Below are 23,733 nucleotides of genomic sequence, written 5' to 3' on the forward strand. Positions count from 1 at the left end.
CTATCTCCAAGATAAATAAACATTAAAAAAAAAAAAATCTCAGGACCTAGTTAATGTGTACTGGCAGGGACCAAAAGAGCATGCTGGGTACTGGATAAGGATACCTATAATTTAAGGTTTAATGTCTTAGCAAGTGTACTTCTAGCTATTCCTAACAGGCTGCCAATATAGCTCCTTTAAGTTGGGGGGAAAAAATGATAGCTGGAAAAGCTGGAAATGCATGGATAAATACTAACAAAAAGCTCAGACAACTAGTCACGTCAGAAAAGATTTATTAGGTAACACCAGCGAAGGGTTGACTGTGTTTCCCAGAAGGTCCCAAAGGAAACTCCCATTCACTTGAGCCTTAGGAATCTTCTAGTGAAGGAGGACCAGCATGATAAAGAAGCTTAGATGGCTGTTCTTTGTAGGCAGGGCAGAGAGTATGCTCTACTCTTAAGGGTCTGGGTTCCCTCAAGGTAATAGGATTCCAGGCTAGCAAAGGCCACGTGGCAGCACTTAATGATCAGAGTCTAGATGGATGCAATTACTATCATGGGAAGTACTGTCAGAGCCAACCAGGGAGCCCTGACCCATAGGGATCGGTCAATGGTAATGATTTATAGACCATGGTGATCGTAGGGTCAAGATAGATGGGCAGCCAGCAAAAGTATACTGTAACATCTAAAATAAAAAATGCTCAAGAGTGTAAGAAGAGAAGGCTTATGTCAGCCATAGCAAAGTCATGATCCCTTGCCAGTTTCCATACATGAGCCAGTTCTTAGACCTAGAGTTCAAAGACTTAAAAACTAACTTCCTTTGAGGAAAGATTCTTAAATGTCTATGTAATGTTTATATTGTGATTCTCTTAGTCCTCCTTCTTGGGAACCTATGACCATTTCACAGGTAACATGTATTCTACGGGGAAAGGAATATCTTTCAGGGTAGTTTGATACAGGGTGCGAGAGGACTTTAAAGGAGGGTATGAAAACATCATCATGTCTCCCCTGCAAGAGTGCAGGGGGGCCAGTGATAGTGTCTTGGCTCAAAGTTTGTCTCACAGTGGGCCCAGTATGTCATTTTTCCTGGTCTCTGAGTGCACAATTGGTGTGGATATACTTGGTAGCTCGCTGTACCCTCATGCTGTTTTTCTGGCCTGTGGAGTAAGAGCCAGAAGGGGAGAAGAGGCCAAGTAGAAGCTCTTGAGCTTGCTGACTTTGGCCAAGATAATAAGTCAGAAACAATACGTCATTCTATGTGCAATTACAGGGATCAGTGCTAACCTCAAAAACATAAAAGGATACAAATTACTATTATATCCCCATTTAACCTACCAGTCTGGTTGTACAAAAGTGAGATGAATTATGGCAGATGATGTGAAACTATTTATTGGGTAACACGGAAGGCTGTTACTTTAGAATGGGACTCCTCGGTATGTTCAGCCTGCATTACCAGCCCTGCTGCTACTTGGGCCATATGTCATGGCAGATCCTATGTGCTAGAGATTTCTTGATAAGGATGCCATGTACGTTTTCTGCAAGCCCCAAAAGAAGCATCATAGCATAGACACCCCACACTTCTGGAACAATATGACATCATCTACTACAGGGAACTTTCATCTTTTGAAAAGTAACTCCTTGGGGTCCCTGGGTGGCTCATTCAGTTAAGCATCTGAATCTTGATTTCGGCTCAGGTCATGATCTCATGGTTCTTGAGATTGGGCCCCACATCCAGCTCTGTGCTGACAGTGTAGAGCCTGCTTGGGATTCTCATTCTCCCTCTCTCTCTGCCCCTCCCTTGCCCTACTCTGCTGCTGGACCATAACAGATGCTTGACATCTATGGTACATGTCCATCTGTACCTGGGTTTTGTCGACCCACCAAGTAATCATATTGAAGGTAAAGCATATGAAGGAAATGATACATTCAAGTTCAGACCCAAAGGAGCCTGGAGGGCAGAAAGAAGTTAAAGATAATCCAAATTTCCTCTTCCAGACACCTTTCCTTATTTCACTAATGCATTTCCCTATGACCAGCTGTCAAAAGATGATGGGTTCAGGCTGTCATGTTGGCAAAATTCAAGAGTGTATTGCTGCTTTAATCGCACTCAAGATTGTCCTGAAAGATATCAGTATGGCAAAATCCTCCTATGGGCAGAACTTTGAATGGTATACACGGTCATCAAGTAGGTATGGAAGGGAAGTGATCTGAGGTAAGACTATGCATGTGCCTATATCCCTGACACTCTAACTATATCCATGGCAGCACAGTGCTTGAAAAATTGGCCTTTAAACAGAGTACTCAGAACATCAAGGATAAAGGTTTACACATGTATGCTAAAGGCTGCCCAGCTAGTATACATTTACTACCATTGCTGAATCTCAACTAATCAAAAGAAAAAAAAAAAAAAAAAAAAAAAAAAAAGGATGTTAACCTCCCAATATGGCCCCGTTCTTCAAGAAACCAAACAGCCACTGGGTGGCAAGTTGAAAATCAGACCTCTTTCAGCCTGGAGGGATGGATACATGTTTGAGTATATGTTTTTCCATCTTTTCCAGTGTTAAGGGGGCAGCACAACTCTCTATGTCTGAATACCTAGAAAGCTTCCAATCTCATCCACTTTTTGCTTCTTCTGGCAAAGCTGGGGTAACATATCCACATTGTTTGCCTGTTTTGCTCACTGACAAAGCCATAGCCCAACAGAAGGGAACAGTATTTCCCTCATACACCTTGTGTCAGTCAAGCTAGTTTCAGAGACCAAAGGCTGCCTAGAGACTCTTGTAGACCCAGAGGTTTGGGTCCAGCATGAGTGCAGAGCAAAATCCTGATCAATTCTGTTCAGTGCTTATCTCTGCTGAACTTCCGTACTGCTTCTCGAGTAAGATGCACACAAAAAGAAGGTCTGTGGGAGACTCACCACTCCTTTACAGGCTCATGTTGCCCAAGACTGACTTATTCAACTGTCCTTTTCTGCTAGAACAAACAAGTAAAACTTAATGATATAGAAAGCTTGGTGACATTTTCCTCTAGCATCCCCAAACTGAAGAAGATGGTAATTAAGTCATTTCCTGTATAATAAACACAGCAAAATATTAAAGTGAAGCTAATCAGCCTGAGGAGCATTACTAAAAAGGAAGGGGAAGGAAGAGAGGGAGATAAATCACTCGTGGGTGCCATTGGGAGGAAATAAGGCAAGTAAGACTTGAAGTTTGTGTTTGGTAATATTCTAATTACAGCTACCCACTGTGGTGCAGAGTAAATTTAATTTTTATTACCCAAACGCAGCCTTCTGTTCTCACTGTGATAAGCATTACCCTAAGAACTAGCTTATGGGACTCAAACGGATTGACTTTTGGGGTTGGTGTCCTGAGGTGTCTTAATAATTTCATCCTCACATAAGAGAGTGCAGAGGAATACCTGGATGGATAAAGTATCAATGGCAATGTAATGGCAGATGTGGTGGGAATAACATTTTGCCTTATTCTTTCCGTTTAAAAACCGTATTTGTTATAATATGTTTTCTCCTTTTCCTTTGCTTTGCTTTTGCTGGATGAATCTGGTTTTTCCTCCTCTTTCTTGTCTTGTACTGGCAACTTGATATTACTATTATAGAGTTCTACTTTTCTAATGGCCAACTTCCTATTTCTAAGTACTAGCATTTCATTCTATACTTCTCGGTTGATGAAACAAATTTAAATAATATCATTCCTGGCAGTTTATTCCCCAGGCATCAAAAAGAGTTCTGATATGAAACCCAGCCTCCACTGATTGCACAGGTATGGGAGTGAGCAGAGGGGACGTGTGTCACATGACAGTTTCTGGGTGAAAACCATCCAATATTGGTGGCTGTGGTGGGGGTTGTTGAATGATTCAAGGGCAAACACAAGAGCCAGTGACTCAGACTGCCTCAGTTCTTGTGCTTTTATTACAGTAAAACCTTGGTTTGTGAGCATAACTCATTCTGGAAACATGCCTGTAATCCAAAGCACTTGTATATCAAAGTGAATTTCCCCATAAGAAATAATGGAAACTCAGAAGATTTGTTCCGTAACCCAAAAATATTAATATAAAATGATTATAATACTGTAATACAATACAAAATAATAAAATAGAAAATATAAAGAAAAATAAACAAATTAACCTCAACTTACCTTTGAAAACCTTCATGGCTGGTGTGAGGGAGACAAGAGAGAGGAGGGTTATTGTGCAGGACAACTGTCACTATCACTAACAGAATCACTGCTATCTATCGGCTCAATGGATTCTTCTTCTGCATGGGGCCATTGTATTCACTTGCACAGATGATGACTACAGTACAGTATTAATAAACTCTTGTTACATACTGTATTTAATGTAATTGGCACTATGGCAGCAGAGGAAAGGGTCTGTATCTGCAGGCAGCCTGACCTAGAATGAAGCAAAGCATTCCTAAGCTCACTCTTATAGGGAAAAGCAAAGGACTGTCCAGAGATGCTTTGAAGTGACAAAAACTACACTAGTGTCAGTTGCTGGCACCTTCCAACATTCTGAAAAATCACTGATTTTTGGCAAACACCATGGCCTGAGACCAAGCATCTGAGGATGGGAGACGATCACCCACAGTCCTGCAGGGGGACACAGAGAGAGAACAAGAGGAGTACCATTGGCTCAGTTGTGATCATGTGACGTTCGGTGTCACATACTACTCATATTACAAGACATTACTCGCTTATCAAGTTAAAATTTATTAGAAATATTTGCTCATCTTCCAGAACACTCACAGAGCAAGTTACTCGCAATCCAAGGTTTTATATATTTGCATTTTTCCCCCCGACCCTGCTGTAGTTTCTCATCTTGTGGTTATTGATAGGTCCTGCTTTAAAAAAAAAAAAAAAAATCCCTGAACTTTTGGATTTGTGTCTTTTTTTTTTTTAAGGTTTTTTGTTTTGTTTTGTTTTGTTTTTTTTGGAATTTCAGAGTTTCCTCATCTAGATTTTGAGACCAAATTGTTCCTGTCCGCTTTATGTTTTTAAGGAATTCCCCATTTTGCTGGTTTTGTTGTGCCAACATTTCCTGTTATTGGAGCCCCTATGAGTTAGACTTGATATTTAATCTGTAATTGAAGCTGCATTTTTTGTAAGGAAGGCAAAGCCATGACATACATGGCTATTGTGGTCTCTATGCTAAAATCCAGAGAAAGGGATTGATTGAGTAAATGAGAAAACAATAGATCATTGGGGGTTATTTATATTTTGTTTGTGAAATGCGATTGATACAGAAACTCACCAAACGTTTCCGGAGGCAGTATGCCTTAGATCAAATTTGAACATAATATAACTCATACTCAGTACTTCGTTTAATGCAAAAACAGCACAAACATTTAGATTTTATTTTCAAATAGTTGTAAGAGTCACTCAAGGGGAAGATGTTAATCCTCATGACGTCTTGCATTTATTATTTTTATTCTCCTAGCCACTTGCTTTCCTTTTCCTTTGGAGTCAAACATGCAGGGTCTGTCAGTCATGAATCCGCCTTTTTGCACTACCTTTTTTGTTTTCTACATTGGCATGTTCCACTTAGTTCTTACTTTCCACTGTATCGCTGTGTTGGAGGCTAGTTGTGAACAGAGAGTTGGAGCTGACTCCGTGTGTGTTTACCCAGAATTTCACCACCCACTGTTCCTTGTCATTAATTGAAAGAGAAAATAGAAGCTAACAGGAACCAGAGTTGATGTGGCTTACAAAGTTAATGAAGTGGAGGAAATATGAAGATTCGGGAGATGAAGGACGACGCACCCCGTGAATTACAGAAATAACTACTCCGAATTGAACAAGTTCCTGATGTTTTTTTGGATGCATATTCTTAAAATATCAAGGGCTGTGTACAAAAACACAAAGTAATTAGAAATCCAGAAAAATTAATGGAAATAGATTCACTTTGCCACAGAAGGAAGAGAATCAGGAGTTTGGAAAGAATTGATTTAAAAAAGATTGGTACGATACGAAAGAGAATTAAGAAATAATGAAGAGAGAAATGTATGTCTCGAAAGCACTTAGGCTGTGACATAAGAGGTCAGTATTTCAGTGCAATAAAGTCATGTAACTAGGAGATATCAACCAATATATGGCTCTAACCACCTATGCATAAAATCCTAGACAACGTCATCTCTACGGACATAACAATGTAAATATGTTTTGGGGGGGGGATTTTTTTTTTAAGTGAATAGCACAACAATTCAAGGGAAAACAGCTTTATTGAGTGAGATGTTTTGATAAGCTTGTTAACGGGACAAAAGCATTTCAGGTTAGTTCCCAGATGAAAGAGAAAGCAATTCTGCAACATAAAAGGTGGGGGAAGTAAAGGGATGCTCAGTGTTGCCCTAAGGGTGGAGAAAATGGTTAGTATTGCTGACAAAACACTTTCAAAAGACCAGGCATATCTAGTGAGAATTTACCAAATTATTTGTTAGTGACTTTTACTTAAATCTTTTCTTTCATCTCACCCATAAAATTTTCAACAAATTCTCAGTTGCTCACTAATGCTTTTTGTGAATGGATTGTTTCCATGGGATATTTTAAAACTTCAGGGGAAGTTGGGGTGCCTGGGTGGCGCAGTCGGTTAAGCGTCCGACTTCAGCCAGGTCACGATCTTGCGGTCCGTGAGTTCGAGCCCCGCGTCAGGCTCTGGGCTGATGGCTCAGAGCCTGGAGCCTGTTTCCGATTCTGTGTTTCCCTCTCTCTCTGCCCCTCCCCCGTTCATGCTCTGTCTCTCTCTGTCCCAAAAATAAATAAACGTTGAAAAAAAATGTTTTTAAAAAAACTTCAGGGGAAGTAGTGTGATCTATGAAGAAAATCAAAATACCTTGGAAAGCCAAAAGCTTGCAACCACAGCCAGTCTGATTTGTGAAACTTGGAAACACAGTAAAAATATTTCTTTCATTTAGGAAATGACAGAAACTACCTACTCCTATATATTATGCTACTTTTAGTCATTCAACCTTGAGTTATGGACTTTCTACCCTTCATAAAGCACTCGTTAGCACAATTGAATGATTAAGTTTACTTAAAATGGGATAGTGAGTAGCAATTATATCTTATATAATCAAATACCAAAGTAATTTAATGGACACTAAGTATAATGAGTATTCAGAAGTATAGATCGCTCTGAAGAGATAACTGGGGAAAGAACTCAAAAAGGAAATTAAATATGAACTAGATCTTAAAAGATAGGTGAAATTGCTTTCCTTCCTGCCTTCCTTCCTTTCTTTCTTCCTTTCCCTTTCCTTCTTCCTCCCTCCGTCCCTCCCTCCCTCCTTTCTCTTTCTCTCTTTCTTATTTCCTTCTTTTCTTTCCCTTTCCCTTCTTTCCTCCCTCCCTCCCCCCTCCTCCCTTCCTTCCTTCCCTTCCCTTTCCTTTCCTTTCCTTTCCTTTCTTTCTTTCCTTCTTTTTTTCGTTCTCAGTAGGCTTCACACCCACCATAGAGCCCAACATGAAGCTTGAATTTATGACCCTGAGATCAAGATTAGAGCTGAGATTGAGAGTCAGATGCTTAGCTGACTGAATCACCCAGGTACACAGATAGGTGTAATTTTCTTACACAGAGAATGGAGTGGACATTGAGGGACAAGAAGAAGGGGGATGTGTGAGTAACAGTGTGGAGATGTGGGCAAAGCACAAATGTGTTTGAGGAAGAGTGGACATAAAGTTCCAGTGGCAAGTGAGAATGGTAGCAAAATAAGCCAGAAATCAGAGTCTGATCCTACTTCACATATCTGATCCTCAATCACAGCATTACCCAGGCTCTCTAGGACTGTGGAAGTATGGGGATTGGTGGAGATTCAGAGGTCCCTGAGGCTTGGAATGTTGAGGTTAGGCTGGGGTGGAATGTATCCAAGAATTCTGAACCCACAAATCTCACAGAACTCCCTTTGCCAGCAGAGGCCCCCTTTCTTTTGTCCTCCAATGAGCTGGCTTTGCTGTACTTAAAGACCTCCTCTGAAGTAGTGACCTCCTCTGAAGCAGGCATGTGAACATGGATTTATTTTATTTTATTTTTTTAAGTTTGTTTATTTTTGAGAGAGAGAGACCGACAGAGCACTAGCAGGGGAGGGGCAGAGGTAGAGACAGAATCCGAAGTAGGGTCCAGGCTCTGAGCTGTCAGGACAAAGCCTGATGTGGAGCTGGAACCCACAAACCACAAGATCATGACTTGAGCCGCATTCTGGTGCTTAACCAACTGAGCCACCCAGGTGCCTGGAGAATGGATTTTTAAAGTGCTGGATCATAGAAGAAAGGACATGGCATTTCCTGGAGCATTTCACACATATACCCTCAAGTTCTTCATATAATTTGGCAAAATCTTGCAATTCTTTTTGGGTATAAACCATCTCCTGGGTCAGAATTTGTGTTTGTTCCCTGACCTGTTAGTTTCACATGGCTGCTATTACAAAACTACCACAGACTTGGTGCTTAAAACCACACAAGTTAATTCCCTTAGAGTTCTGGTTATCAGAATCCCTTAATGGTGAGTCAGCAAGGCTGACTTTTGGAAGCTCTAGGAAAGAATCGGTTGCCTTTTCCAGCTTCCAGAGGCTGTCAGCATTCCTTGACTCATAGCCCCATCCTCCACCTAGAAAGCCAACAGTGTGGCAGCTTTGAATCTCTTTTTGTCAATCTGACCCTTCTCTCCCCCTCTGATGAGGATTCTTGTGATTATACTGAACTCACTCAGATAATTCGGGATAATCTTCCCATTTCAAGAACCTTAATTTAATCACATCTACAAAGTCCCTTCTGTAAAATAACATATTCAAGGGTCCCAAGGATTAGGATTAGGATTGTTATTGAACAAGAGGCCATTCAATTGAGGTGGCTGTAATGATTGGTAGCCCATATAAGCAAACCAAAACCTAAGCCAGAGTCAATTTCTGTAAGTGCTCTATCGTATATTTTCCTTTGTTTTGCTTCTGCAACTGCTGTAAAAAGCCCTTCCCTGGGGCACCTGGGTGGCTCTATTGGTTGAGTGTCTGACTTTGGCTCAGGTCATGATCTCACAGTTTGTGGGTTCGATCCCTGCATTGGGCTCTGAGGTCTGTTATTAAGTCTAATCTAGCTAGAGCACATAGGGATCTGATGTTCGCTGCGGGTTTAGAGGCAAGAAAATGGGAATGAGTGGCACATGAAGAGAATTGGTATTTGGTTGTAAAGTACCTGCTTCAGCATAGCTGTCTCAGCCACAGTGATGTAGTGACAGCCACAGTCCCCAGAACTGTGAGTGACAGCAAGAGTTTCCTGAATTCTGGATTACAGTGTCAGGGTGTGACTCTTAATTCAGAAATTCAGTTACAGCTTCTGCCCCTCTACTTCATCCAATGGGTTAGTAAAAAAAACCTCCCCTTCGGAGTAAATCCTTTGCTGCTTGAAATATCTAGGTGGGTGTCTATTTTCTGCACTGAACTCTGATTGATAGGCCTTTGAATCCAATACAGAGTTATGACCTATGGCAGCTAATAGCAATATTCTGACAGGTCTTAAGTTTGGAATCCCAGCTCTAACACTTAATGGCTGTGTGATCTCATATCAGTTTTATTTTTTTAATATGCCTCAGTTTTCTTGCCTGTAAATGAGAGTTATAATATTGCCTACCTGCTGTCACCCAGGGGTTTCTTTCTTACTTTTTTTTTTTTTTTTTTAGTTAAATGAATGACTATATGTAATTCTATATGTCATTAGAAAATGTCTGGAACATATCTTTACTATTATATAGAACATCACACCCCAAAAATATAGCAAATAATTTATTTTAATAAGAAAAAGTCACACAGGAAATCATAAAACTTTATCATTTGTATCAGTCTAGTAATTTAAAAGAAAGGATTTATATTTAAAAAAAGTTCATGTTTATTTATCTTGAGAGAGAGAGGGAGAGAATGAGCAGGGGAGGGGCAGAGAGAGAGGAAGAGAGAATCCCGAGCAGACTCTGCACTGAATGAGCCAACCAGGTGCCCCAAAAGAAAGGATTTATATTTCAAAAGGAGACAATTTTAACATAAGTAATTTTTTTGTCTAGTTAACTGAAAAGGCAGAGAAGAACAGTATCATAAGGAGGCAGCTCTCACCCCCTAGCTTTAGGAAAACAAAGCGAAGACATGGAAATTAATTAAAATTAGAAACTTGGAGGGCCCCCACAGAGCTGGAACCCTGGTCTCTGAGGAAGGCATGACTGGCTTTGCAAGAGTCTCTACAGGCAGTATGTTGAGGCTGATTCTAAAAGTATTGGGGAAAATATAAAATGGATGCAAACACTGCTGCAGACTGGGACACACTTCCTTTGTTGGAAATGTTTTTAAATTTTTTTTTCAATGTTTATTTATTTTTGGGACAGAGAGAGACAGAGCATGAACAGGGGAGGGTCAGAGAGAGAGGGAGACACAGAATCGGAAACAGGCTCCAGGCTCTGAGCCATCAACCCAGAGCCTGACGCGGGGCTCGAACTCACGGACCGCGAGATCGTGACCTGGCTGAAGTCGGACGCTTAACCGACTGCGCCACCCAGGAGCCCCTGGAAATGTTTTTAAAGAGCAAAGAAAAGATGATGCTTATAGGAGCAGGAAGCAAACAGGAAGCAAGCACAAGGCAACAGGATGGAACAAGTTTATTTTCTGTGTCCTAAAGCTCTGACTGTCTCCTTCTAGTGCCAGATACCAGCTAGACAAGAGGAAGCCAGCCCACAGCAGCGATGTGATGTGGAAACTTTCAGCCATAATATCTCAAAATGAATATGGAAGGATAGGTATGGAACTGACAGAGAATAGATTAATCAATGACTAGCGAATCTACCTAAACTACTCAGCATCCGTATTTAAAGTTGAGATAGGAAATTGAAATTCCCTATTTCTCCCCAACACGATGTAACTATCCTTCATACAGATGGAGATGCACTTGAGCTTTCCCAAACGGGAAGGGAAGCAAAATTCCAACACCCATTGTCCTCATCTCTGGAAGACAGCTGCACTGTCCCTTTCTGTGCTATGTTAATTAGTCATGAAAATTCACTCATGGGTCCAACTAACTATTGTATTACTTAAAGACAACTTTTTCTTTTTTTAAGTTTATTTAGTTGGAGAGAGAGAGGGAGGGACAGCACAAGTGGGGGAGGAACAGAGAGAGAGAGAATCCCAAGAAGGCTCAGCACCTTCAGCACAGAGCCTGTGAGTTTGATGTGGGGCTCGAACTCGCGAACTGTGAGATCATCACCTGAGCCGAAATCAAGAGTCGGATACTTAACCAACGAGCCACCCAGGCGCCCTGTATTACTTAAAGACAACCGTTACACAAAATTTTTATACAATACTAGTGAAGGAGGAGATAGTGCCATGGGGAGAATCCTCTCAAAGGGAAAAAGGCACATTGCTCGCTCTCTCTCTCTCTCTCTCTCTCTCTCTATATATATATATATATATTTTTTACAACTTATTACAAAAAGAGTCATAATGTTTGGTAGGCTTTTTCATTTTTGCAGGCAACATTCTACCCATCTGAACATCTTTCTTGAATTTGCTCACCAAGTAAAATGACATTTTTGGATCTGACAGTTATTTGTGTTGAAAATAATATTTTAAAAATGGGTTATAATTGAGTATATTTTACCTAGCATTTTCTAGAGTGTAAGGAGATAGTTACATGTCCAAAATTGTCAGATCATTCTAGCATCTCTCATTCTCCAAATATGCTCACTTTCTTCTCTTCCTATTTTTATACAGTTAATTTTTTATCCAATAAACATTATTTTCCATACCCTTCCATGAACCTTCATGATGTCTAAACATATTTAACTTGATATTGTTACTGATCATAACAATGTGTGTTTGATCTTTCAGTACTTCTGAATAAAGGAACTCTTGGCTTCTTCTAATTGAAATGTAAATAATAGATATTTAAATACATTAGTGTATTATTATCCTTTTTTAAATTCCTTTTATGCACCTCTTCTCCCTTCATCATCTACAGGCATTTTTTTTCACGACAGATTTTAATTGTTATATGAAGGATGCCAACAGGAAGATGGAGTCACCATTTAGCATTTGATGTCAAAATGGGATTTTTGAGTCAATAACATAAAAATAAACTTGAAAGACAAGTTTGTTGAGAAGAGGATTTCATTAACATATCTGGGGCCAAGCTATGTTGATCCGATCATAGGATTTTATCATAAGCCAAGAATAGAACAAAATCAGAATAAAGGGGGGCAGTTCTTGTCATACTGGGAGGAGAGAGAGAGAGAGAGAGAGAGAGACCATGCCTGATTGACCTTGAATGGGGGGAAGAAGGCCACAGCCATCATGGAAGTAAAGGTCTGTATCCTGTGTTCTATGTCCTCACATCCCCTTTTCCAGACTAGTGGTCCAAGCATCATGGGGGGTATGTATGAGACATGTTCTGGAGAAAGTAGGAAACAGAATAACTTTCACCATGTTTTCTATTCAGAACCTTGGTATAACACACACCAGCTGACCCTTCTCCACCATAAAGGGAAATAAGGCGATTGGTGGAGAGCTGAGTGCAAAGAGTTAAGGTACCTTTACTGGCTATGCCTAACAAAGGCTGATACAAGGATCTCACGGGACTAGGAAAGCCACGCCCCATGCTTTAAGGACTGCCATGTTTTCCCCTATATCCTGATTTCATTTTCAAGAGGAAAGCAAAAGAAAGAAAGATCCCTGTGGTAATTTTAACTATGGATTGAGAGAATGTTAATGCAGTACAGATTTTTAATTGAAAGACACTGTGCAAAACAAAAAATAATAAGCTATTGTTAAAATTTCCCTCCAATCCCAGTGGCTGTTGTCCCTTGTGGATAGTTTAGAAGAGCTACAGATAATAATGGATGCTTGCATTCTTTGGACATCTGTGTAGTGTATGTGTGAATTTAATTTCACAATAATTATCTATTGATTTAAAAGAGCTTGGTGATAAGGGCTCTAGGCACATAATTACATATAATCTAAGTCACAGGCATTTTGGAGACAGAACTCCAAATAGATAAATGTGGGGATTATACTGTTTAAATATTTCTTTAAACTATTTGGCAATGTTGATATTATATAGCAAGAAGCGATTAGTTATAATAATAGTCAAATAGGTTCACTCATGTAAAAGTGTACAATTTTCAATCTTTTGTGATATTTGAGTTTATTTCTACTCAAGAGCATTCTTATTGGATTTACTTCAAAGAAAAAACAATAAAAATTACTTTATTATTTGTAAAAGACCACTATTCACAGAATAAATGGTTGCATTTATAAGTTATCAGCTATGAAAAAAATCTGTTCTAGTTCGAAAGTTTGAGGATTTATTCTATTTTTTTTACATTGTTTTATTTTTCACCCAGCTTACATAGTTACATCTTGATTTAAGCCTAGGCATTGACTAGCTATATTTAAAATGAGACAACATTATAAATGGGATTTTTTTTTAATGTTTATTTATTTTTGAGAGAGAAAAAGAGAGCATGAGCTGGGGAGGGTAAGAGAGAGAAGGAGACAAAGAATCCAAAGCAGGCTCTGGGCTCCAAGCTCTCAGCACAGAGCCCGAAGCAGGCCTCAAAATCAGGAACCGTGAGATCATGACCTGAGCTGAAGTCGGATGCTTAGCTGACTGAGCCACCCAGGTGCCCCAAAATGAGACATTGTAATATAAACTATCATTTTATATAATAGTTGCTGCCATATAATTTATTTTCCTATTTTAATACAGAATAATTTGATTTTAATGAGTTATTTTATTTGCTTCATACAATAATTAAAAGCCTCAGACTGGAACAACATTCTATTAAATATCTGTTACAACACATCTGTAGAAATGTCTGCTCTATGTGTATAAAATTCTCAGGAAACTGGAAACTTAATATTCAAGTTTTATATAATTCTGTTAAGACCACTCTTAGAAAAAACATTAAGGAAAATTTATGACTAAGGTATTGAAGTAGCTAACAAAAATTCTGCCAGTTTAGAATATCTGCTGGTTTGGTGCTATCCATAGAGTTTTTGTTTTAATGCCAGAATCAAAGATTCATTTTAAAAAATAAAATAAATAGTATGTCTGGGCCACTGGTTGGCAACTTTTGATTCATGGATTTCGTGCTGCTGGTGTCATCAAATGTAAGAATTTATGTCTTCACTTTTTTTATGTTCCAATTTTTGCTAAGTATTTCTTCACGCTTCTTTGAGTTCCATTTAATTTATTACTTTTTTAATGTTTATTTATTTTTGAGAGAGAGAGAGACAGCATGAACAGGGGAGGGGAAGAGAGAGAGGGAGACAGAGAATCTGAAGCGAGCTCCAGGCTCCGAGCCGTCAGCAAAGAGCCTGATGCGGGGCTTGAACACACAAACCGTGAGATCATGACCTGAGCCGGAGCCAGATGCTCAACCCACTGAGCCACCAAGGCACCCCCTAGTTCTCATTTAATTTCAACGTATTATTTTTTCTCTACCTTTGCTTTGCTTTGCTATTGTTTTTCCATTTGTGTACTATTACTTGGTTGTTTGGAATGGATCTATTCCCAAACAGGTATTTTGTTTTCTGTGTGTACACTATTTAATATGATAATTTGCATTTATCGAGGACTTATCATAGGCCAAGTGTTGTACTATAACACACGCACGCACGCACACATAATCTCAATTACTTTCTCCACTTAAAGAGGCTGGTATTACTATTACCTTTATTACAGAAGAGGAAGCTAAGGCATACACATAGAAAAAGAGTAAAGTAACTTGTCCAAGGTCACAAAGCTAGCAAGTGAAAGAGGTGAGGTTTCATGACTTGTGGTCTGACTTTGAAGCACAGTTAACAGTATTCTAGTGAAGGGGCACCTGGGTGGCTCAGCTGCTTAAGCATCTGACTCTTGGTTTTGGTTCAGGTCATGATCTCACAAATTCATGAGTTCAAGCCCCCACATCAAGCAGTATGGAGCCTGCTTGGGATTCTTGCTCTCTTTCCCTCTCTCCGTCTCTCTCTCTCTCAAAATAAATAAAAATAAACATTAAAAAAAAAGAGTATTCTAGTGAAAATTCTATTAGTTGTGATGGAAATTTATCAGAAACTAGCTTATAAAAGATGGCATAAAATGCATCATCTATATGAAAAATCCAGGAGTGTATTTCCATACACACTGGATTTAGATACTTAACTAACAACAGGGTCTCTCTTGTCACCCTTTGGCTTCATTCTCTTCCCTCTCAGACTGCCTCCATGTGACTAGAAAAATGGCCACTGGTGGCTGTAGTCTCATTGGCCTTGGCAGCCAGAGATCCTAGAGAAATGAGAGCATCTTTCCTGGTACTTCTGGCAATAATCCTAGGGAGGGTTATGATTAGCATTATTTGGGTCACATGCTTAAAGGTGAATTGTGGTCAGGATATTTAAAAAGTTGTTTTTTAATCTTTATTTATTTTTGAAAGAGAGACATAGTGTGAACAGGGGAGGAGCAGAAAGAGAGGGAGACACAGAATCTGAAGCAGCCCCCAGGCTCTGAACTGTCAGCACAGAGCCGGACGTGGGGCTTGAACTCATGAACCACAAGATCATGACCTGAGCTGAAGTCAGATGCTCAGCTGACTGAGCCACCCAGGCATCCCAGAATTGTGGTCAGGATTTTTAAAGACAGCTGTGAACAATAGTCAGCCCTATCTAAACCATAAAGACTGAACAGGATTACTGCAGAAGAAGGGTTCGATAGGGACTAAAGAAGGATATTGGGCAGGCCAAAAAAAACAAAAACAAAAAACAAAAAACAAAAACATTCAACATCCATTAATGCACACTGGCATTAGACTTCGTGAATTACTAAATATAAAAAACACAAAGACACTACATAAAACTTTAGAAAAATACCGTTATCTTCATTTTTTTCAGATAACAAAAGCAAAAACTGATACAACTTGGCCAAGTTCACATCATGTGTAAGTTATCACACCTTTTATAGATAATTATGTATCCAAATGCATTGCTACCTAGGGGAAAAACCTTACAGAATTCAAAGCCTAGACCTGAACATTAAGGCATCAATCTCAGTATCAATTTTTTTAAAGATTAAATATATGTAAATGGATGAAATTAGACATCAGTCTGATTTAGTCCTTCAGGATTTGATGATAATTAATTTTTAAAAAAATATTCTAATGCCTTATGCATCATTTTACTTGCATTTCCTGAGGGTATAGAATCAGAATGGAAAATTTGCTTCAGCTTTATTCACTTTCTTTAGTTGAATGAATGTGATTGGTTGAAACCATACTGAATAAAATAGGTTCAGAAGTTATAAGAACTTGAAGCAACAGCAAGTACCTGATTAACAGTCTATGTAAAGCAGAAGTGTCATCAGGGAAAGGAACTTATTAATGTTTGTAAAGGTCATTATTGCCTAAGGAAGGGGGAATGACATTTCATATGCATCTATATCCCCAGTGTACATGCATTTCATATTTCTTTATTTTTTTAGTCATCTTAAGTCCATCTCTAAGCCTCCATTTGCAGTAGATATTAAGAAATTAAATCTGGGGCGCCTGGGTGGCGCAGTCAGTTAAGCGTCCGACTTCAGCCAGGTCACGATCTCGCGGTCCGTGAGTTCCAGCCCCGCGTCGGGCTCTGGGCTGATGGCTCAGAGCCTGGAGCCTGTTTCCGATTCTGTGTCTCCCTCTCTCTCTGCCCCTCCCCCGTTCGTGCTCTGTCTCTCTCTGTCCCAAAAATAAATAAACGTTGAAAAAAAAAAAAGAAATTAAATCTAAGACATTACTAGGTTATGCCCCCTACGTGTGGGTGTCTAAAATCTAAAGGTTGTGTGCATCATCAAGTATCTCTGTTCCCCTGGAAGCCTCCCCTTGTCGAGGTTGAAACCATTGTGTCTAGGGTCCAGGCTCTGTGGAGGCTGCTACCTAAGAGGAGTTAAAGGACCCATAAATTTTGGTCCCTTTGACACATTGTGGAAGTATCATCTCTCTCTATTTGGCCTTGATGGCTTTCCTCTCTTCTACCCTCTCTCCTCATCTGCTGGGACAGCCAAAATGATCTCACCCATGAGCAAGTAATTCTGTAAAAAATAGGAATGGCTGTTGTCCATAAGATGATTCTACTTCAAGCTCTGCAGAAAGTCCAGAAACAAGGAAACACAAACTGCCTGGCTCCCAACTTGAAATAAGAGGAAGAGGAAGAAATAGAAGACAAACACCAACTATTGTCTTAAAAATGCTGTTCTATCATGTGTATATCACCAGGATCTACAGCTTGAATTATATACAGGTTCATCAGTGTTGCACCTCTGAAATCATGTGGCATATGACAAGAAAGTCTCATTACCTCAAGCCACCTGGAAGTGTGGCTAATCAACCACGTCTCAGCTCCTGTGAGTTGGTGATTATACCTGAAATGGATGCCAGCAGGATCCATAAACAGCAGCTAGATGAAGGAATGAGGAGATTCCATTAGTGGGGTAAGCGGAATAAATATTTTAAAACCGTTGGAGAAGAGTTTAAGAGGTCAGACAAAAATACCTACAGCTGGAAAGTGAGTCTACCATCTATTCTGAAACTGAAGGATATATAGAATTTTTGGTTTAGGGAGTCTTTAAACTCATCTAACTCAGAAATCATCATGTAGATTCTGTGGGTCCATGGAGGGGCTTAAAGTTTTCTGGAAATGTTTGATTGGTATTCCATTTATAAATAGTGGGATTTTTTTCTTTTTGTTTTTTTGTTGTTTTTTTTTTTTTTTGGTTTTGTTTTTGTTTTTGTTTTTTGCTATCTGTAACACTGTAATAAAAAACAGAAAGTAAACTTAAATATTAAATATATTGTGTAAATATACTTAAATATATTGTGAAGGGATACCAAATGGGTGTGTAAAATACAACTTAACTTGAGATCCTGACTTTCACATAAGATGGGACTCCACGGGGCCCATCCTGGAGGAATATCTGTTAAACCCAGGTGATGCTACACCCCTCCTCTGTTCAACATCTACACTGGCTTCCCACTGTACTATAGGGGCCTAACCCAGGCCCACAGGCGCTTCAGGACACACCCCTTACCTTGCCAACCTCATTTCTCACCACGTTTTCTTTGCTCACATATTAGCCTCCTTGCTGCTCCTAGAAAGTATCACCCTTGCTCCTATCTGCCTGCAGTGTTTTTTCCATAGGCACCACTGTATTTTGCTTCCTCGCCTCCTTCAAGAATTTGCTTATATGCCATCTTGTGAATGAGACCCTTCCTGACCACTGTATTTAAAAATTGACTCCCTGTCTCTAAGCCTCTAATCCTCTTCTCTTACTCATGTATTCATATATTTTCTCACCATCTTACACACTGTGCAATTCAGTGTTGTGTTTTATTTTACTGTCTGGCATCCCCCACTAGTGTGCAAGCTCTCCAAGACAAGGACAAGGGAATTTGGTTCGCTTTATTATACCTAGAACCTCACCACATCGAAGGTGCTTAGTAAATCATGTTGAATAAATGAATACAGGGCTAGATGATCAGTGGAATAAAAGATCAAATGCCACCTCAGAAAGGCCAGAGTAAGTGATCAAATTTTCTTTATACATTTGTGTCTGTGTTTGTGTATTGTAACACTGAATGTGTTAAAATATATATTGACACTTTTATCTCTTATTCCAAATCGTTATTGCAGTTTGTCTTATACACACACAGGTGCCCATGCATTTATTGATCACTTGCTTAAATACACACACACACGCACACACACACACACACACACGAATCATATTCAAATATAGTCTATATTTGTTAAGCACCTTCTGTGGTCCAGACCTTATACTGGGATTGTTCATCTCGTTTAACTCAATTGATCTGCAAAACAACTTACAAAGCTATTAAGGTATTTCAATAGAAGTTAAACCCTGAAAGCAAGAGAAAGAGGGATTTTAGAATTCTCCACCTACCTTCTAGTCACTGCAAGGATTTGACAGGTATCATAAAGGTAGAAAGTCCACATATTTGAGTAGACTCTTCCTTATTCTAGTTCAACAGTCCTCAAACTGAAATGGCATTAAATACATCACACAGGGATATATATGGAAGATCATGTATAATCTACTCCATAGGCAAATAGGGATTATAAAGAGTAATTTTTACTCAACCTGATTTTTAGCTTATTTTCTAATTTAACCTGTTAAAAATGTCACTTCAGTTTTGTCTTAACATGAACCTCATTGTGATTGCAAGTTACCTGGTTTCTTTTTGCCTGAACTTCAGAATACAGCTTCAACTGTCATATATTTTTTTTAACTTTATTTATTTTTGATAGAGAGAGAGCAAGAGTGAGCTAGGGAGGGGCAGAGAAAGAGGAGACACAGAATCTGAAGCAGGCTCCAGACTCCGAGCTGTCAGCACAGAGCCCGAGGCAGGGCTCGAGCTCCCGAACTGTGAGATCATGACCTGGGCCGAAGTCGGACGCTTAAACCGACTGAGCCACCCAGGCGCCCCTCAACTGTCATATGTGTGCACATACCTAAACATTTTGTTAAGCAACGCTGGAACAAGAAGGTTGTTGTTCTTCTCCACTCTCTTTAAAATTCAAACTTGCTTGTGTCCGCTCACATAAAATCACAGCAGCAAACTCATCTGTTCTGTGTCTGCTCTTCACAGCATGGTTGTCAGCAATACAAGGACAAGAAAACACTGCAAGTGTTGGAATATATAGACAGCTTTATCTCCCATTCCAAATTGTTGGTGCTTCTGTCTGATTGCTGTATTTTGATTATGAGAGCTTTTTTTATTCCTTTTTGATATTGTAAGTAAAAATCAAAACCCCCTACTTCTCTTTTAAGAATTTGGATCAGTTTAATTTCAGAGTGTCCTGAGATTGCAAGGTGAACTGTTAAAAAATTGCTACTATTAATAACCACTTATCTGCTTGAAACAGGATTTTATTTTTGAAATCATCTAACGAAAACTCCACAGGAATGAATTGTAGGCTGAGTTCTCTCTAAGACTAATTGTCATCTACAGTCTCCAATGTCAAAGTTGTTGTTCCTTCCTTGAGTCTATCATACTCATCAAAGCAGCATCATTGTCCCTGATTGAATTTTTCAGCAAGCAATTATTACAAATTTTAAATTAATTTAAATAAATATACACTTGTTTGTTTTAAGCAAAGGGTTTTAGAATAAGATTTTCTCTCTCTCTCTCTTTAAGGTTCTGCTACTCAAAATAGTTTAAAATTCACTGCTGTCACCAAGGGGTTGGTAAACATTGTCTGAAAGGGCCAAATACTAAATATTTATTTTTTTCAAGCCAAAAGGCAAAACTGAGGATATGATGTACTTATATAATTTTTAAAATGTAAAACCATTTTTAAAGTTCAAGAATCATTCTTAATTTTGAAGCCACCAAACCAAGGTGGTGGGCTGGATTGGGGCCTGTGGGCTGTAGTATGCCAACCTCTGTGCTAGCCCAACATCATTTTTTTTGTAGGTCAAGAAATACTTAACAGAAGTGAATGTTCTATGGAAGGTTTATAGGCACTGTGGCAGCATTGAGAGAAGAGCGTGAACTGCACTGTGGGCCTCTCGGTGTCTGACACTGCTGGATTGATTGTTAATGAAGACTTAACAAGAAAAGAGGCCCAGATGTAAACATCCAAAGACCCTAGACCAGGGGCACCTGGGTGGCTCAGTCGGTTAGGTAATCAGTTAGTTGATTTTGGCTCAGGTCATGATCTCATGGTCCACGAGGTCGAGGCCCGTATTGGGTTCTGCGCTGACAGCTCAGAGCCTGCTTGGGATTCTCCCTCTCTCTTCTGCTTGTGCTCATATGTTCTTTCTCTCTCTCCAAATAAACTTAAAAACCAAAAAAAAAAAAAACAAAAAAAGGCTCCACACCACAGGTAAAGCCAAAACCACATAGAATATGACCACATTAAAAAACAAACAAATAAACATGTTTAGCAGGTTTTTTTCTTCCCCATATTGAACCCTACTTTTGTATCCAAAGGAAAATTTCTTATACTTCTTGTATAATTTCCTATGTAATAAGTCAGAAATTCCAGATGTCTAGGAATTATATATACATATATAAAAATTTAACTCCTACTCTTACAATGCCAATTTAGTGAATAAAAAAGTAAAAAATACAGAAAACGTAAATATAGAAAAATACAGCATCTTTTTCTTCTCAGAGCCACAACTTTATGTCCTGATGTGTAGATTAGAATATTAGTGATGACTAAAGATGAAATAGCAGGAAATGAGATTGTATCTGGTAGGAATGAGATTCTGTTTTTGGATTATTTCTATCAGTTTAACTGAGCAAGACCTTCTCAGGAACTGAGTATAGACATCTTTAATGTTCAATCATCTTTTAAAACCTCTCGGTCATCAAAAATTTAAGATAAAAAAAGATTGTACCATCAGATAAGTTTTCTCCTCACAGAAGTATTCCATTTAACAAAGGAAGAAACAATGGTGAATTAGAATTATTACCATGTAACTTCTAATGAATTAACAAATCTAGGAATTCATTATTAATAGCAGCTTATGTCAGAAACAGAGACAAATATTTTGTGTTTCCTACTGAAAGCACACAATATCATCTATTGAGTAGTTTTGTTAAAAAACAAACAAAAAACACAAACAACAACAACAAAAAACCAACCCTGAACTTGTATCTGGAAATTCTCTAGGTCCTAATGCCAATTCACAAATTCACAGGACATACAGGAGACAGAGAAGCATGTGAAATGACACTGCAGGAATGGAATCTGCAGAATTCAGATGGTAGCAATCCCCATAGGACAAATGATCCACTTTTTTAAAAAGTTTATTTATTTTGAGCGAGAGTGAGAGCGAGAGAGCCGGGGAGGAGCAGAGAGAGAGGGAGATAGAACACCACACAGACTGTGCTGTCAGCACAGAGCCCGACATGGGCTGGATCTTGTGAACCGTGAGATCATGACTTGAACCAAAATCAAGAGTTGGACACTTAACCGACTGAGCCAACCAGATGCCCCAATCTACTTTTTTTAAAAAACCAAATATAATATAAGGAAAATAAGGCAGAACTTATTAAAGAAGCTTGAGAGATATATAAAACAATACTGATAATAAAAAATAGAAGTATAAATTCATAAGACAATTATGCAATTCACAAGACAAACTGTAAAACACATGGAATTGATGTGACTATTGACAGTTTGAATGATTATTTGATATTTGATAATATTAAGAAATAATTATCGAATTCATATAAGGTGATGGCATTTTTATAGTTTTCAGTTTTTAGAGCTACATATTAAAATATTTATGGATAAATGATGTCTGTAGTTTGCTTTAAAAAAATTCCAGCAGGAGTTAAGTGGTCAAGGACATACATAAAACAAGACTGGTTATGAGCTAAGTGTTGAAGCTGGATGATGGGTTCAGGAGGTTCCAGTACATGTACTCTGTATATGCTTGAAATTTTGCATTGCAAAATGTTTTTAAAAGATAGCCAAAGGGAAATCTCAAAACCGACTAAAATGGTCATAGTGGCCCTCCACCAAGAATTCTAGTAATTCAAAAGGGGATAGTAATAGGAAAACATCAACAACTCCAGTAGCCCCATAAGAAGATTTTTTATATAAGACACATTCCTCAATGAATAGAAATCTGAATTTGCAAGGCACACTTTTTGAAAATATTACTTTGTGTAGTAAATGTTACTTACATGGTTTGTATCTAATGTAATACAGAAAGTTCAGAAGTATGGCATTGGGAATGAGTATCACTTTAATTTGTGGCTTAGAGCAGAGGATGCCAGAGTCCTGCCCACATCTCCTTGCCTTTACCACTTCCGTGCTTGCCACTGATCTGTCTTCCAACTGTGAGCTCTTTAACTCTTTGATGAAGGGCTTTTTCAAACTGTGCAAGGGGCAGGCTAGAAGTACTGGGGAATGTGTCCCCTGGGAGCAGCCCTTGATCAAGACTGACAGAAGTTTGTCTATAAACATACCTGGCCTCTTTGCTCTTCCTATGGGATGAGTCTGAGGCCCATGGTCTACAATGATTCCAAGGGTTTCCCAAGTGGAATTAAACTCTAGCTTTCTTCAGTGGTAACTGACTTTAGCACTTACCTTTTATTGGTTTCTTTCCATTCCTTGAACTCTCCCCTTAACTTCTCCACTCTCCCATCAGTATTCCCCAGGATCACTTTCCAAATAAACCACTTGCTCTCAAATTCTTGCATCAGAGTCACTTCTTGAGGAACTCAAACCAATTTACATTCAATTGGTAAAAAGCAATTGAATAAGGGTGATTCTATCATTTCGGGCTGGCGAACCTAGAATTTCAGCTATGTATTCATGGTTTTGTTTTTTGTTTTTGTTTTCTGAGGGTGATAAATGTCAGTAAACTGGTATAACAATTCTGCTTTTATGTTAATTTTTAAATTTAATGTATGTTCTTAGGACTTTGAATTATCCCATTTATCAAGGAAGATTAGAACAGTAGGTTACAAACTTTAGTATGTTTAAGAAATGCTTAGGTGTCTTTTTATAGATGTGGATTCCTGGGGGCACCTGGGTGGCTCAGTGGGTTAAGTGTCGGACAGACTTTAGCTTCAGGTCATGATCTCACAGTTTGTTAGTTCGAGCCTGCATCGGGCTCCGTGCTGACAGCTCAAAGCCTGAAGGCTGCTTCAGATTCTATGTCTCCCTCTCTGCCCCTCCCCTGCTCGCATTTTGTCTCTCCCTCTCAAAACTAAATAAATATAAAAAAAGTTT

General features: G+C 39.0%; 1 long non-coding RNA gene across 1 annotated transcript in view; it reads left to right on the forward strand.

Moving 5' to 3' along the window:
• Positions 1 to 19,316, forward strand: part of LOC123603205 — a 71,885-nt gene extending 52,569 nt beyond the window's left edge. Inside the window, exons 3-4 of the long non-coding RNA XR_006714786.1 lie at positions 15,874 to 15,920; positions 17,017 to 19,316. This is a non-coding gene — a long non-coding RNA (uncharacterized LOC123603205). The remainder of the gene's footprint in view (positions 1 to 15,873; positions 15,921 to 17,016) is intronic.
• The last annotated feature ends 4,417 nt before the right edge of the window (positions 19,317 to 23,733 follow it).

Source organism: Leopardus geoffroyi, chromosome A1, assembly GCF_018350155.1.
Source record: "Leopardus geoffroyi isolate Oge1 chromosome A1, O.geoffroyi_Oge1_pat1.0, whole genome shotgun sequence".
NCBI classification, from domain to species: domain Eukaryota; kingdom Metazoa; phylum Chordata; class Mammalia; order Carnivora; family Felidae; genus Leopardus; species Leopardus geoffroyi.